At 44.5% G+C, this 17,147-nt stretch overlaps 1 protein-coding gene across 2 annotated transcripts in view; it reads right to left on the bottom strand.

Annotated features, from left to right (window-relative positions):
* LOC144326277 (UDP-N-acetylglucosamine--peptide N-acetylglucosaminyltransferase 110 kDa subunit-like) overlaps nucleotides 1-17,147 on the bottom strand; it is a 133,960-nt gene that overhangs the window by 16,399 nt on the left and 100,414 nt on the right. The window lies entirely within an intron of this gene.

The raw sequence follows: 17,147 nt of genomic DNA, 5'->3' as shown, positions 1-17,147 counted from the left end.
TAAATTTCTTCCAGTCCTCTTCCACTAGCTCTTCTCCCAGGTCTCGGATTCTGCCAGTCATTTCTGCCAATTCCATATAGTCTATCAGTTGCATCTGCCATTCTTCCAGGGTGGGCAAATCTTGTGTCTTCCAATGTTTTGCGATGAGTATTCTTGCTGCTGTTACTGCATACATAAAGAAAGTTCTATCCTTTTTTAACACCATTTGGCCAACAATGCCCAAAAGGAAGGCCTCTGGTTTCTTAGGGAAGGTATATTTAAATACCTTTTTCAATTCATTATAGATCATTTCCCAGAAAGCCTTAACCCTTGGGCACGTCCACCAAAGGTGGAAGAATGTTACATTTCCAACACTTATTATCTGACAAGTGGTATATTTTTGCAAGCTTGACTGGGGTCATGTACCACCTATATATCATTTTCATAGTATTTTCTTTCAGGGCATTACATGCCGTGAATTTCACTCCAGTGGTCCATAACCGTTCCCAGTCAGCAAACATAATGTTGTAACCAATGTCTTGAGCCCACTTTATCATAGCTGATTTGACCGTTTCATCCTGAGTGTTCCATTTTAACAGCAAGTTATACATTCTTGGCAGTACCTTAGTTTTAGGTTCTAACAGTTCTGTTTCTAGTTTCGATTTTTCCACCTGAAAACATGTTTTTTTGTCCATATTAAAAACCTCCCTAATTTGGTGATAATGTAACCAATCTCGCACTTTATCTTTTAGTTTCTCAAAACTCTGCAATCTCCATGTGTCTCCATCATTTTCTAATATCTCCCAATATTTTGGCCATTTGGCCTCCATATTGAGTCTTTTCTGAGCCTTAGCTTCCATTGGTGACAACCACCTTGGGGTCTTATTTTCTAGCAAGTCTTTGTATCTTGTCCAGACATTAAACACTGCTTTCCTGACAATATGGTTCTTAAATGCTTTATGGGCTTTAACCTTGTCGTACCACAGATATGCATGCCACCCAAACACATTATTGAACCCTTCCAAATCCAAAATATCAGTGTTCTCTAGAAGTAGCCAATCTTTTAACCAGCAGAAAGCTGCTGATTCATAGTATAGTTTCATGTCTGGCAGGGCAAACCCCCCTCTTTCTTTAGCATCAGTCAGTATTTTGAATTTTATTCTGGGCTTTTTGCCCCGCCAGACAAATTTAGAGATATCACTCTGCCACCTCTTAAAACACTCCATCTTATCCACAATCTGCAAAGTCTGAAACAAAAACAACATTTTTGGCAATACATTCATTTTTATAGCAGCAATTCGACCCAGCAAGGAAAGCTTCAATTTTGACCAAATTTCTAGGTCCTTTTTGATTTCTGACCAACATTTTTCATAGTTATCTTTAAATAAATTCAAATTTTTAGCCGTCATGTTAACCCCTAGGTATTTCACCTTTTTAACCACGTTTAACCCTGTCTCCTTCTGAAACCTTTCTTTTTCCATAGTTGTCAAGTTTTTTTCCAAAACCTTAGTTTTTTGTTTATTTAGTTTAAATCCCGCCACCCGACCAAATTCCTGAATCAGTTCTAAAACTCTTTTCGTACTAGATTCTGGCTCCTGTAATGTCAAAACCAGGTCATCTGCAAAAGCCTTAAGTTTATATTGTTTAGCTCCGACCTGAATTCCTTCAATCAACCGGTCCCTTCTGATCATGTTCAAGAGCACCTCCAGGACCGAAATAAATAACAATGGAGAGATAGGGCAGCCCTGTCGTGTTCCTTTCTCAATTTTAAAGTCTTCTGACACCACATTGTTAACTATCAATTTTGCCTTTTGTTCTGAATAGATTGCGTCCATGCCATTTTCAAACCCCCGTCCCACTCCCATCCCTTTAAGATTTTTCTTCATAAAATTCCAAGAAATATTGTCAAAGGCCTTCTCCGCATCAATAAAAATCAACACTGCTTTTGTATTAGTGTTCTTTTGCAATAGTTCCAAAATGTCAATAATGTTCCTTGTATTATCAGACAGATGTCTGCCTGGGAGAAAGCCTGCCTGATCTTTATGAATCACTTCATTTAGCACTTTTTTAAATCTATTTGCTAAAATATCTGCAAAAATTTTGTAATCCACATTTAAAAGGGAAATGGGACGGTAGTTCTTAAGTTGTGTCTTTTCAGTTTCAGATTTAGGTATAAGTGTGATGAAAGCTTCTTTCCACGACTCCGGTGCCTTCTTCCCCTCCATAATCTCATTACAGACCTCCTTCAGTCGTTGAATCAAGTAGTCTTTCAAAGTCTTATAGTACTTGGAGGTTAACCCATCCGGCCCTGGAGATTTGCCCAATTGCATGTTCTGAATGGCACCTTCAATCTCTTGTTCTGTTATTTTATAGTTCAGTATTGTCTTATTTTCTTGAGATAGTTTTGGTAATCCGTTGTTTCTTAAAAATTGGTCCATCTCAATCTCTTTTTGCGGCCCTTGGGTATAAAGTTGTTTAAAATATCTCTGGAAGCATTTTCGGATCTCCACAGGGTTCTGAATGTTTCTCCCTTCAATCTCTCAGTTAGTGACCGTATTCAATTTCTGTCTTTTTTTCAACTGCCATGCTAGCAGTTTTCCGCATTTATTTGCCGATTCAAAAGTCCTTTGTCTCATTTGTTTAATTTTCCATTCAACTTCCTGGTTTATCAGTTTTGTATATTGTGCTTGAAAAAGTTTAATTTCTCTCAGAATCTCCTGTGACTTTGGTTTCGATCTTAATTTTTTCTCTCCTTTTATTTTCTCCAAAATCTTATCTTTTTTCTCGTTCAAGGCTCTTTTCTTTACCGCATTCTGTTGTATCAGAAACCCCCTCATGACCGCCTTGCTTGCGTCCCAGATTACTCTTTTTTCAACTGTAGTTTTCAAATTTATTTCAAAATAGTCACTCAAATTCTTTTGGGCCTTCTTGACTATCTCCTGATCTCTTAATAAGGTGTCATTCATCTTCCATCTGAAGGAACCAGTTGAAGTTAGTCTCATTTCCATCTTTACTGCATTATGGTCGGAGCAGGTTTTTGGGCAGATTTCCACCTTTCTAATCCTAGGTGCCAGACCTCTAGTTGTCCATATTTGGTCGATTCTTGTCCATGTCATTTTGGCTTCAGAGAAGAATGTCCCCTCTCTTCCTAGGGGGTTCTTTGTTCTCCAGATGTCAATCAAATCCATATTGTCAGTTAATTCAAAGAAGGTCTTTGGTAGTCTGCCCTCTTTTGTCATACTTTGACTTTGTGCTTTATCCATGTTCGTAGATACCACCCCATTCATGTCGCCCATCATAATGATGTTGTTATAGTCCATATAGTCCAACATTGTTTCATGCAGCTTCTTGTAGAATTCCGATTTCCCCTCATTTGGTGCGTAGATCCCAAAAATCAGAAATTTTTCCCCTTGTGTTTGAATTTCAATTGCCAAAATTCTTCCTTGCTCATCTTTGAAAAGAAGTTTAGGTGATAGGCCTTCTTTTGCATAGATCACAATTCCTCTCTTCTTCACTCTGTCAGATGAAATAAATTCTTGGCCTAGTCTCTTGTTAATTAGCACTTTCCTATGAAGCCTAATCACATGTGTTTCCTGTAAGCAGATAATGTCCAATTGTTCCTTTTTTAATAAATGGAAAATCTTCCTTCTTTTCTCTGGAGAGTTAAAACCATGAATATTCCAGCTTAGAAGTTGCAGAGACATGTTGAACTGTTTATACTTTCGATTGCGGTGGTATCACTTCCAATTCGTCAGTGCCCAGAGGTGTGGGTATCAAACTTAACGGTCCGGATCCTGAGGCTCCCGATTCCCCTTCAATCCCTTTCTGAAGGTCTTCTCCGTAGTCACTCAAAAAATTTTCCTTGTCTTCCACTGTCTTGATTTTAACTTTCTTCCCCCTAAAGGTAAAGGATAATCCCTGGGGAAACTCCCACCTGAATGCAATTCTGTTGCTTCTCAATAATTTCACCAAATCTCCGTAGCCAGATCTAAGATCCAGTAAGTGTTTCGGGATGTCCTTGTAGATTTCCACTTTCAAATCCTGAATTTCAAGGGTCTTTTGAAAATGTGCACTCAGTATCTTGTCTCTTTCTACCTTCGTTCTAAGAGAGATCAGGCAGTCTCTAAACTTGCCTTTCCTCCCTCCTTTTCCAAGTCTGAATGCACTTACAATTTTAAAGTCTTTATCTTCTTCCAAAGACCAAAATTCAGTAAATTCTTTTGTCAAATATTCAGTTAAATCTCCTTTTTCAAATTCTGGAACTGATCTCAATCTCAAGTTGTTCTTCTTGCTTTTTAATTCTATCATAGACAGATATGCTTGGTGCTCGCCAATCTGTTTGCGCATGGGTTTTACTTCCTCTTGCACAGCCTCTGCTTTCTGTTTTGCCTCCTCGGCTAGTTTACGATTTTCTGTAGTGGCTTCCAATAGTTTCCCAATTGATTGTGCATTTAAAGCAACTTGTTGTGTCAAGTTGTTAACACTGGCTGTGTTTTGGTCAATTTTAGATGATTGTTCAGCCACTTGCTTGCTCAGGCCTTCCAATTTTTCAAAAATTTTATCTAATACTGAAGGGTAATCCCCTCCTGCAGCCATTCCTTCTGGCCTAACTTGCTCTGATTCTTCCTCTTGTGTCACAGAGACAATAGGAACAGATGATCTGCGCAACTGTGAGATTAGAGTAGTTTGTTGTGATTTAGCTTTGGCTGATCTTGTTCTCCCAGTCCCACTCATCCCACTTCTGTCTATGCGTCAAGGTCAGTCAGATTGCAATTCCCATGGGAATCCACAAGTCCACAGATAGGCAAAAAAACCAACCCCCAGTAAATGTAAATTTCCAAAGATCCTCTAGAGGGAGTTTAATTGTATCTTAAAGGGAAAACAAAATTGTTGTTCCTGCAGAATTTTTCCAAGTTACTTCAAATCCCTTAAAAGTTGATAACAGTATCAAACAGCCCCAAAGTCCCAGTAGTCCTCCAAGTCTTTAACCTTTGCAGAATTAATCTTTAAAGTACTTACAATGTCTCTAAAAAGTGCCAGATTCAATGTAGCAGTTCAATAGCAGTCCAATGTAGCAATCCAATGTTACTAAGTCCAACAGTCTGACAGTTCTAGTAGTCAGGCAGCCCGACTACCTGGGTTTCTTGATAAGTTTTGTAAATCCACAGAGGAAGAGGTAAAAAGATGTCCAGAAATAAGAAAGTAAAATCCACAAATAACAAGACAAAGTCCGTTCAGTTGATGCACGGGTTATTTCCTTTTAAAAGTCCCAGCTTCAAAGGCATTAGAAAGATTTAAGTCTTTGCTTTGAATCTTTAAACAGTGCCGGGAGACGGACTTCCTGGTTGCGTCTCCCGCTTTAGCCAAATCATAAATAAATTTAGTCCCAAATTCAATAAAATTCCCCCTACTCACGGGATACTGTTTTTAAAGCCGATTGTTCCCAGGAAAAGGGTCAGCGCTCACCGACAGCAGCTTTGCGGCTTCACTCCACAGAAAGAGCGATCGACTCTCAGCACCGCGCCAGCCCTTCCACGCTCTGGAGCCCCTTACGGGGTTCCTTCAACGTTTCGGGGGGCGCTGATGGTGCCCGCTGAGTCCCACGGCCACAGGCTATCGCTGCCTGTGGTTTTTCAGGATGGGTCTCCGCTTCGCCGTAGCTTTCTGCGGAGCTTCCCCTTTACTAGGCAAAGAGGACCGCCATTGCCATTCGCGCCACCCCCGGAAGCCTTCATTAGGTATTTTAGGACAAGAATTGCCGGAGAAAATTCGGACGTTATTTATGCACCCCACGAAAGCAGCAAGAATCCCAATAGCACAAAACTGGAAGACAGGAGAAAGACCATCGAGTGAACAGTGGCAAGAAAAACTGGTGAATTACGCAGAGCTAAAATAAAACATTTACAGCTTCATTTCCAGAGAACAAGAAATACCGTATTTTTCGCTCCATAAGACGCACTTTTTTCCTCATAAAAAGTAAGGGGAAATGTCTGTGCGTCCTATGAAGCGAATGCCGTGGAGGAGGGACGGATGGGAGCCATGGCTCCCCTTCCTTCCCTCCTCCGTGGCTAGCTTTAAAGCAGCAAAGTGGACAGGAGCCAGAAGGAGGGACAGATGGCAGCCCCTTCCGCCCCTCCTCCCAGCTGACACAGCTCCTGTCCCGGCGTCTCCTCCTCCTCTTTTTGCTCCAGTCACCTCGGAGGCAGCTGCCCGCCACAGGCACACACAAATGTGAGCTCTCCCTCTCTCTTCCTTCCTTCCCTCTTCCAACTTGAATAAAATATTGGGGGGGGGGGGGCAGGTAAGCCCCACCTCACATACCGTAATTCAGCCTTTCTCAACCTGTGGGTCCCCAGATGTTGTTGAACTACAACTCCCATCGCCCCTATGTTTATTAAATAGTTTAGTACAACATTTGATTCAGAATATTTTTTTCTTGTTTTCCTCCTCTAAAAACTAGGTGTGTCTTATGGTCGGGTGCATCTTATAGAGCGAAAAATACGGTATAATGGGATAAAAGAACATTATGTATAAACAGCAGAATGTAACATTTGGTGCAGGCATCCCCAACCTGCAGACCTCCTGATGTTTTGTCCTACAACTCCCATGATCCCTAGCTAGGAGGACCAGTGGTCAGGGATGATGGGAATTGTAGTCCAAACATCTGGAGGGCCGAAGGTTGGGGATGCCTGATTTGGTGTAACAAACCAGAAATGGAAGTTGGGGGACGTTGACAGGGAGGAGGGAAATGGGAAAACAAATGCTAAGTGAGGATGCTGAATATTTGTTAGGAGGAAAGAAAATCATCATCAATCTTTATTACGGTCCAGAGACCCAACAAAACATTACAAATCAATACACAGTTCATACAGCCTACCTCCAGGTTAATCAAGCATTTTGTTTAGAATATAGGGCTCATTTGTTCTTGCAACCACCGATAAAAACTTTGCCACTGCCAACGTTCTAGCTTTTGTCCGGTCTTCCAGTAGGAACCTGACATAGTGAGCCTCTGATTTTCCCGGGAACGGCACCAGCAAGGGTAGTATCAGTTCAGCCCTGGCCTGCTCATACTTCACACAATGCAACAAAATATGATTTATGGAATCGATGTCTTGAGCACACGGGCAAAGTCTGTCCTGGTAGGGAACTGCTCTCAACCTACCATCCAGCACTGCAGAGGGGAAGATATTTAGTCTGGCTTTGGTGAAAAGCCTTCGATAGTTAGGTACTGTCAGGTTTTTGATGTAAGATGTTAACTCAAAGACATACCCATATTGAACTCCTGCTGCCAGCGGACTACAGACTGCGTGTGATCGAGATCACAAGTCACTGTGTGCATTGTCCCATAATCTTTGCTTTTTTTTTTTTAAATAATATTTTATTAGATTTTAACAAGAAAATGTGAAGAGAACCTGAGCTTACAGGGTTAAACAGCTCAGAGTGTACGCCCTGCCTACTGTTGGGAGGAGGGAGACTCTGTGTCATTTCCGAGTCTCTCAAGCCTTTGTTCTCTCTACTTTCGCTTTTGAGGAGAGTGGACGTGTTTTCACGATGCTGTTCGCTGTGATAGATAATGGATAGTCTGCTGTAAATAAAAACTGCTTTTAGTTGCTAAGATCCTGTGTGGACTTTATTTAAGCACGCTGAAGCAAGCACTGGAGTTTTTTTTGGAAGCTTTCTCTTGCCGCTGCTGAACTCTGCTTTGCTCAGAGCATCGGAATGTGGCCTTTGAAGTCCGAGGCCTGGCCGAGAGGGAGCACAGCCGAAGCGGGCCGGACACCAAGATTTATCTGAGCAATAAATCAATCAACATTTATCAGGTTATGGACGTTAATTACTGCAATTAGAGAAAGCTTTGAAGTGCTGTGTGTTGAGAAGCTGCTGTTTTTGCTGCCGGAGGCAAACGTCCTGCTTTGAGGCTCTGCCTGGGAGAACGCAGAGAGGCTGACTGCAAGCTGTGTGCTGCAAAGGGACGCTGGAGGCCTATCCTCGGAGCCGGTTGGTACGCGTGAGTACTTCAAAGCCCCAATGGGAGCACTGGGGGAGGAGATGGCTAAGCTCCAGGACTTTTATGATGTCCCGTTTGAAAAACTCACAACCCAGTCCTGGGATATCTGGGTTAGAAGAGTAAGGGGGTGGTTTTTAGCCACAGGGCTCTGGAGTATAGCCCAGACGGAGCCGGCCCCACCCATGCCAGTTGCTGCTGAAGATGGCGCAGCAGACCTGGAGGCTGCTCTGCTGGAAGATAGAGAGCAGAGAATGCAAACAGAGCTCTGCATGTTGAAAGCTAGCGTGGACTCTTTGCTATTGCCCCACCTGGAGGGCGTTGAGTCGGCTCAGGCCGCCTGGCAGGTGCTGAGGAGTCTGTGTGAAAGCTCAGCAGGAGCCCAGGGCCGGGAGAAAGCCGAGAGCAGGGAGGAAGCCGAGAGCCCAGAGGGGGCTGCTGGCCATGTTCCTGAAGTTACAGCTGGGAGTAGCTGCTTTGTCTCCGAGGGGCCGTGTGATGTTGAGGCCTACAACCAGAGTGCTGGGGAGCGTGCAGGCCCAGGCTGTGCACCCAAAGGTGGGGGTGCTGGGAACACAGAAATGGCTGAAGAGGGAGCTGTGAGAGCTGTTGCTACGCGTCGGCGCTGTTATCGCTGTGGCTCCCCCTCCCATCTGGTGAGAGAATGTCCAGTGGAGGCACAGGAACAGCCGAAGGCCGTCTCCCGTAGCAACCAGATAAAGGGCTCTTCTTCAAAGCGTGGGAAAGGCAAGCCGAAGGCAGCTGGCGGAGACACTGAACATAAACATTTGGCTGCCTCTATGGCTGTAGTCAAGAGTTGTCAACAGGATGCTGTGCTGGCTTTTGTCATAGACAGTGGAGCTTCCCATCATCTCGTGCCATCTGCAGGATTTCTGGAGAACTGCACCTCTGTAACTTCTGGGAAGACTGTCTGTTTAGCAGATGGGACTTGACACCCACTCACACAGACTGGCTCACTGTTTTGTCCTTTCTTGCAGGATTCAATCCAGGCTTTTGTTGTTCCAGGACTGTCCTGCGCGTTGCTGTCTGTCAGTGCACTTCTTGCTGAGAACTACAGAGTGTGTTTTGAAGACAATAAGTGCTCTATTTCCAAGAATGGACAGCACCTAGTTAGTGTTGAATGTAAAGACAGGTTGTTTGTATTGAATGCTTCTTTTGCAGGTCCAGGTGACACGGAGGAGGCTCAAGCACAGTGTGCTAACGTTCCAGTTCATGATGCGTGTGCTCACCTCTGGCACAGACGCATGGCACACGTGTCCTGGGGGTCAGTGAAAAAGATCCCAGAGTGTACGCAAGGGTGCAAAATGAAATCATGTGCTAAGTTTCTAGATTGCAGAGCGTGCAAGTCCGCAAAGGTGAAAACGTGCACATACCCTAGGTCTGAGAGGGTGACCACTAGGGCTTTTCAGTTAATTCATGCAGATTTGTCTGGTCCGATGTCTGTGAGTAGTCTGGGAGGAGCCAAATATGCGCTGGTTCTGATTGATGACCATACGCGCAACTCCTGGACCTTCACGATCCGACACAAAAGTGAAGCTGCACCGCTAATCAAAGACTGGATTGCGGCTGTGGAACTGCAGTTTTCCACACGGGTGCAAAACTTTCAGAGCGATCGCGGTGGGGAGTTCACCGGGTCTGCACTGCAAAGTTTCTTCCGCAAGAAGGGGATTCAACACAGGTTGACCTCTCCGCACAGTCCCCAACAGAATGGGATTGCAGAAAGACGGAACAGGACTCTAGGGGAGATGTCCGCAGCTCTTTTGTTTGATGCCGGGCTCCCACAGCGTTTTTGGGGGGAGGCTTGGCGAACGGCCAACTTTGTTCTGAACAGGTCGTTCAATTCAGTGGTAGGTGACACACCGTACTTTTTGCTGCATGGAAAGCAACCGAAAGTGCACTACTTTCGCGTTTTTGGTTGTGAGGCGTACGTTTTGATACCAAAAGCCAAACGCAAGAAAGGTGAACCCAAGTCCCAGAAGATGATTTTTTGTGGGTATGAGCCAGGGACCAAGGGGTGGAGGTTTGCGTATCCGTCAGGGAATCAGTCCAGGATTCTGCTCAGCAACAGTGAGGAATTCTGTGAGCAGAGTGGCTGGGCAAGGATACATGGGAACCCTGACATCCTGTCAGAGAGTCTGCTTGACTCTGCTGATGAAGAAGAGGAAGAGGTTGAACCTGCTACTGAGGCTCAGAGTCCAGACCCAGTGCAGGCAGAGGGGAGAACTTCTCCCAAGGCTGTGAAGATTGAGCAACGCAGTGCTCCATCTTCCCCCACAGGTTCGGCTGAGAAGTCCAGAAGGCGCAGTAAGTCAGAGGGGGAGCTCTCTGATGCCAAGGACGTTCTAGCTGGCCCTAGTGGGTCAGAGGGGGTTCCTGAAGTAGTGCTGCGTCGATCAGCTCGGACGACCAAGGGGAAACCTCCTGATAGGTTTGCCGTCACTAGCGTGTGGGTTGGAATGGCACAGTGTGAACCCGAGAGTTTTGAGGATGTTCAGAAACTGCCTCGGGAAGAAGCCAGGAAATGGCATGAGGCGATGCAGAAGGAGATGAACTCAATGGAGTCTCTAGGTGTGTTCTCCCTCACGAAGTTGCCAGTGGGCAAACAGGCAGTGGGTAGCCGCTGGGTTTACCGTCTTAAGCCCACAGCGACAGGAGAACCGCAGTATAAGGCCAGATTAGTGGCGAGAAGATTCACGCAGCGCAGGGGCTTGCATTATACGGAAGTTTATGCTCCCACCTGTAGGAGTGAATCTCTACGTTTGCTCTTGGCCATTGCTGCACAAAGAGGGTTGCTGGTGCATCACTTTGATGTGGATGTTGCTTACTTGAACTCAGACCTCCAGGAGGATCTGTACATGCTTCCTCCTCCAGGGTTTGAGGGCAATGAGCAAGGTACTGTGTGGAAACTTCACAAGTCAATTTACGGCCTGAAGCAGTCGGCCAGGAATTGGAACTTGTGCCTGAATGAAGCTTTGGAGAAGCTAGGTTTCAGGAAGAGTCTTGCTGACAGTTGTCTGTTCCTTAGAGGATCAGGAGACTCACAGGAACTGGTTTTGTTTTATGTTGATGACATCATCCACATTGGAAAGGCAGACAAACAGGTGCAGAAGTTTGCCAAAGAGCTTGGGAAACGATTTCAGCTCAAGGACCTGGGTGCAGTAAAGATCTACCTAGGCGTCCAGATAGCGAGAACTGAGGATGGTAGCTTCTTGCTCAGTCAGAAAGGCAAGATTGAACAGTTGCTTGAGAAGTTCAGAATGTCCGATTGTGCAGGAGTTCGGACACCCATGGAGACGAACTTCGTGAAAGAGAGCCAGCAAGCAGAAAGTGCTGAGTTCGAGAATGCTGAGCTCTTTCAGTCAGCTCTAGGTAGTCTGTTGTATCTGTCCCAATGGAGCAGACCAGACATTGCCTTTGCTACCAACCTGCTAAGTAGGGAAGCGTCAAAGCCCAGTGTGAGTGCTTGGCACGGTATCAAGCGGGTACTGCGCTACCTGCACCATACCAAAGACTTCTGTCTTAAGCTGCCAGCTGAAGGTGAGGTGAAGCTCACATGCTATGCGGACAGTGACTGGGCGAATTCACAGGACCGCAAGTCTGTGTCTGGATTGGTGGTAAAGTTTGGGAAGTCACTAATTGGGTGGAAGTCCCGGAAGCAAAGTCTCATTGTGCTGTCTTCTACTGAAGCTGAATTCAGTGCACTGTCAGATTTGTGCCGGGAACTAGAGTTCTATAGATGCTTGGTGCAAGAGATCTATGGGGATTGTAGCTTGCCCATCACAGTTTGGGAAGACAATCAACCTTGTTTGAAATTGGCTGAATCTGCGCAATTCAAGGCCAGAACCAAGCATCTGGACATACGTTTCCAAAATGTGTGTCAGAGTGTTCAGTCAGGTTTGATTCGGCTGAAGTACTGTGCCAGTCACATTAACCTGGCCGATGGATTTACCAAACCTTTAAGCTTCCAGCGTCATGGGGAGTTTTGTGGTGGTTTGGAGTTGGGGGTAAGTGCTGTACTTACTTTCCCCACAGTAGCGCAGGACGAGAGGGGGTGTGAAGAGAACCTGAGCTTACAGGGTTAAACAGCTCAGAGTGTACGCCCTGCCTACTGTTGGGAGGAGGGAGACTCTGCGTCATTTCCGAGTCTCTCAAGCCTTTGTTCTCTCTACTTTCGCTTTTGAGGAGAGTGGACGTGTTTTCACGATGCTGTTCGCTGTGATAGATAATGGATAGTCTGCTGTAAATAAAAACTGCTTTTAGCTGCTAAGATCCTGTGTGGACTTTATTTAAGCACGCTGAAGCAAGCACTGGAGTTTTTTTTGGAAGCTTTCTCTTGCCGCTGCTGAACTCTGCTTTGCTCAGAGCATCGGAATGTGGCCTTTGAAGTCCGAGGCCTGGCCGAGAGGGAGCACAGCCGAAGCGGGCCGGACACCAAGATTTATCTGAGCAATAAATCAATCAACATTTATCAGAAAAAAGGTTACAGAGAAAAGAAAAAAATACAAAAAAAACACCAAAAATTCAACACAAAAACAATAAAAATAAAAAATCCCTCCTTTCAATTTCTACCACTCTTTTACTTATTTTCCTGACTTCCTCTCACCTCCCTCCTTGTATTCCATTTAAAAATTTATTCAGCAAATTCATACCCTCTTTTCTTACCCTTAATTATAGGTCCCCATATAATATTACTTCATATTTTCATTTATAATCAAACCATTCTTGCAAATTCTTATTTCACCTTATTACTCAAGCCACTTCATTTTTTGCATTGATTTCATTAATTTTGTCTTATCCTCAAATCTCTAAAATTTTCTAAATTTAAACCGTATTTAACCTTTCTGCTAAAGCCAATTACTTCCTTTCCAACATCTCTTAATATTTCATTAGTATTACACTAATTCCATAAATATAGATTTTTTACAAAAAGCATTTCCTTTCTAGGTTTATCCAACGTCCTTTTTCCTGGTTCCGGGTAATGTCAGTCCTTATGTCATTATATCCTTATCAGTCAGGTGTTCTAATATCTGAGGCTCTCAGGTCACTTCCAAGCCCCCTCTACGAGTTTTCTTGTTTCTGTTTGTAATTGCATACATCCTTGTTCCCTGTTGGGTTCTTTCGCATTTTCTTCTCTTTCTCTTTGGGGAGCCAACCACCGGGGAGTTCCGTACAGTAGTATTCTTCTTTTCCTTTTATCCAATTATCCCATTCCCCGGTGTTGCACTCCCCAATGTTTAGTTTGTAATCCAAAGAGTAATTGTTCCAAAAAAGATCTTCCACTTGTTTCACAGTCCCACCCAAGATAGGAATTTTCTTAAGTCCAAAATTTAGCCAGTGTCCTCCAGATTCCATCTCCCAGTGTTGCAGCTTTTGGTCATGTAGGCCTTGAAGTCTCTGTGTCTTTTGAGATGCATTCACAACCTCTTCCATCTTTCTCTGCCCTTGCACTTGCCCTGTTGAACCAGTTTCCTGGGTAGATTGTTGTGCAGTTTCTGTAACTGCCTTTCCCATTGGCACCTCTTTGCTGACTGCTGACTCCATCTTTTGATTCATCAGAGACACTTTCTCATCCAGCTGTCGCAGCACATCATATATTTTGTCCAGGGCAGATAAAACTTCCTCTCTAATCATTTCTGTCAAGGTCAGGGAGCTGGTCCCACGGTCTGATTTTCCCAGTTACTATGTTCTCTTTATAGATTGAAACAGACACACTGGTAGACTTCCTCTAGGGGGTGTAGTTACTTTTTAGCATCCATTTTTAAAATATATCCAACAAGGAAGAAAAAAAAGTTACTTTCGATTTCAGATATTTTGTTTCCTTTCAATATAAAACAAACAGGCAGATAGCGGCATTGGAGTTATTTTATTCCTTTTCCAATTCTATCTGTCAATTTTTCTATATTCAAATTGTAAGCATCACCGACAGTTTCTTTCCTGTCATTCCGTCCCCAGGTTATTCCGTCCCCAATGGAGACTTATTTTCTTAACTCACTCTCTGCAGGGTTAGAAAGTCAAGTTTTTCCCCCTTTCCTCCTGCTGTCTAGGGGGATTTGATGGTTAAAAGTGCAGGAAATTTCAAGCTTTCAATTTATCTGGCTTTTAGCTTGTAAAATCTTTGCTTTGATCTTTATACAAAGAACAGGAGGCGGACTTCCTGTTTGCACCTTCCCGTCTCGGGTCAAATTCAAAGGTATATTTTTAATCCAAGAGTTTCAATTGTCCTACTCACGGGTTGTTGTTTAAAATCCGAATTGTCACAGGCAAAAGGACAGCGCTCTCCGACACCAGCTGTGCAGCTTCGCTCCGCAGAAGTAGCGATTGACTCTCAGCACCGCGCCAGCCCCCGTCTCACTCCGGAGCCCTTTGTGGGGTTCCTTTGCCAAACGGGGGGCGCAAACGGTGCCCGCCGAGTCCCACGGTCGCAGGCTTCTTCCGCCTGCGGTTTTCGAAAGGGTCCCCGCTTCGCTGTAGCGGTAGGACCCGATTTCTGTGGAGCTGTCTCCCTCTGGATCAGAGGGAATCCGCCATTGTCGGAGGCGCCGCCTCCGGAAGTCTCCCCATAATCTTTGCTTTAAAACCTTTTGGGCGCCTTCATAACCCAGGTAATACAGTTGGCGGGGAGACAGACCAATAGGTAAAGTAAAGGTAAAGGTACCCCTGCCCATACGGGACAGTCTTGACAGACTCTAGGGTTGTGCACCCATCTCACTTAAGAGGCCGGGGGCCAGCGCTGTCCGGAGACACGGGTCACGTGGCCAGCGTGACAAAGCTGCATCTGGCGAGCCAGCGCAGCACACGGAAATGCCGTTTACCTTCCCGCCAGTAAGCGGTCCCTATTTATCTACTTGCACCCAGGGGTGCTTTCGAACTGCTAGGTTGGCAGGCGCTGGGACCGAGCAACGGGAGCGCACCCCGCCGCGGGGATTCGAACCGCCGACCTTTCGATCGGCAAGCCCTAGGCGCTGAGGCTTTTACCCACAGCGCCACCCGCGTCCCCGACAGACCAATAGAGGTGGCTTTTTTAGCCATGGTTTTCTGCCGTTTGCTGACAAATTCTTCATTGGTCAAATGTTGGTACAGACCCTTCCCTAGATGAAATACTGAAATACTGAGCCAATGTTTTAGGGCAGCCCACCACGCTCTAGCTGAAATTGGGCATTCACCAGCTTCCAACAGAAGTACGGATTTGGGGACGCAGTTAGGTACCTGCAGCAGAGATCGTATAAATTTTGCCTGAAAGCCATCTAGCTTTGGCAGGTCCCCATTATGCCAGACATTTGCTGCATACAGGAGTTGGGAAACGGGCAAGAAAGAAAATCAGTAACAATTATTTTTTAAAAAATAAATTAATAATAATTAAAGGGGGGAAGCAACTGGGTGCTGGCCCATTTGTACCACAGTGGCACCTCGGTTCCCAAACACCTTGGGACTCAAACAACTTGGAAGCCAAGCGCTGCAAACTTGGAAGGAAGTATTGCGGTTTGGAATTTTTTTCCGGAAGCAGAACATGCTCCGATTTGAGCGCGATGCATCCCCAACCTTTGGCCATCCCAATGTTTTGGCCTACAACTCCCATGATCCCTAGCTAACAGGACTAGTGGTCAGGGATGATGGGAATTGTAGTCGAAAACATCTAGAGGGCCGAAGGTTGGGGATGCCTGATCAACAACATCATTTGGATGTTGCTGGATTGCAACTTGCACACCCTTGACCAAGCATAGGCAAGTGGATCAAAGCCCCCCCCTCCAAGCAATGACTTTAGCTACGGATGGATGGATGGATGGACTGTGACTGCGGAAATGGATCAAAGCCCCCCTCCAAATAATGACTATCATCAGAGCAGGTCAGAAAACAAACAAATTATTAAATTTTCATCACCTACAATACTGTCTTATTTATTTTAGAGTACAGTACATGGAGTATTGCTTTCATTTTATGAATCAATGGTCTTGTTAGAGAATAATAATAATAATTTATTATTTATACCCCGCCCATCTGGCTGGGTTTCCCCAGCCACTCTGGGTGGCTCCCAATCGAATATTAAAAACACAATACAATAGTAAAATTCATGTTAAATTGCTGTTTTAGGGGTTGCTTTTCAAAGTCTGGAACGGATTAATCTGTTTTGCGTGACTTTCCATGGGAAAGCGCGCCTCGGTTGTGGAATGCCTTGGTTTCGGAGCGGACTTCCGGAACAGATTCAGTTTGAGAACCAAGGGACCACTGTGATTTTAAAAGAACCATCTTGCATTGGGCCACGATTTTAAAAGCCATGGGAAAAAAATAGATTGAAAAAGCTGCTCTTTATTGTATTTTAATCTTTTGCTGGAAGCCGCCCAGAGTGGCTGGGGAAACCCAGCCAGATGGGCAGGGTATAAATGATTATTATTATTATTATTATTATTATTATTATTATTATTATTACTACTACTACTACTACTACTACTAATGTGCTGGTCCGATGCCTGTGGGAAAACACTTTTCTTGTGGATAATGTGCTTTCTCTTTTTTCTTTAAGTTTTTTCTTTTCAGTTTTTTATGTTTTTTTCCATACACTGCAAACATTTTCCATATATACAGTGAGGGGGGAAAGTATTTCATCATCATCAAACCTTTTATTGGCATCACATACAAACATCCAAAACAAATCAATACAGAATTACCACTTCCCCAGTGGCACAAAACATTTGCTAAAAGAAAGGAGGTAGAGCAGTCTATCGTCACATCTCTAGGTCTCCAGGGAGATGCAGTGTATTTCAACGACAAAAAACCAAACAGAGATATTTAGCCACTAACTTGGTGAGCTCCTAATCATTCCCCAGTAATAGAAAATGTATGACCTCCAACTCTGGTTTCCATTTGGGGATACAGAGTTGATCTAGAAATTGCTGACGGAGATCAGCATATAGTTTACAATTAAGAACCATATGTGTAAGGGTTTCCACCAGGTGGGCTTCACATGGGCAAGTTCTTTCTCCTTCCACCCTGCCTGAGAACCTTCTCCAAAGGAGGTTGGATGGATTTGAATTAAACCTGGCCAGTGAAAATGCCCTTCTTTCTTGAGGTAATTAATTCAAGGTAATTGTGGTTAATTTCATGTGCCCAATAAAGTTGAAAATAAAGAGGGGAACACGTTTTCTCT

The sequence above is a fragment of the Podarcis muralis genome, chromosome W (assembly GCF_964188315.1).
Source record: "Podarcis muralis chromosome W, rPodMur119.hap1.1, whole genome shotgun sequence".
Classification (NCBI taxonomy): Eukaryota; Metazoa; Chordata; class Lepidosauria; order Squamata; family Lacertidae; genus Podarcis; species Podarcis muralis.
The sequence above is the reverse complement of the archived record's forward strand: the minus strand, read 5'-3'. Positions and strand labels throughout refer to the sequence as shown.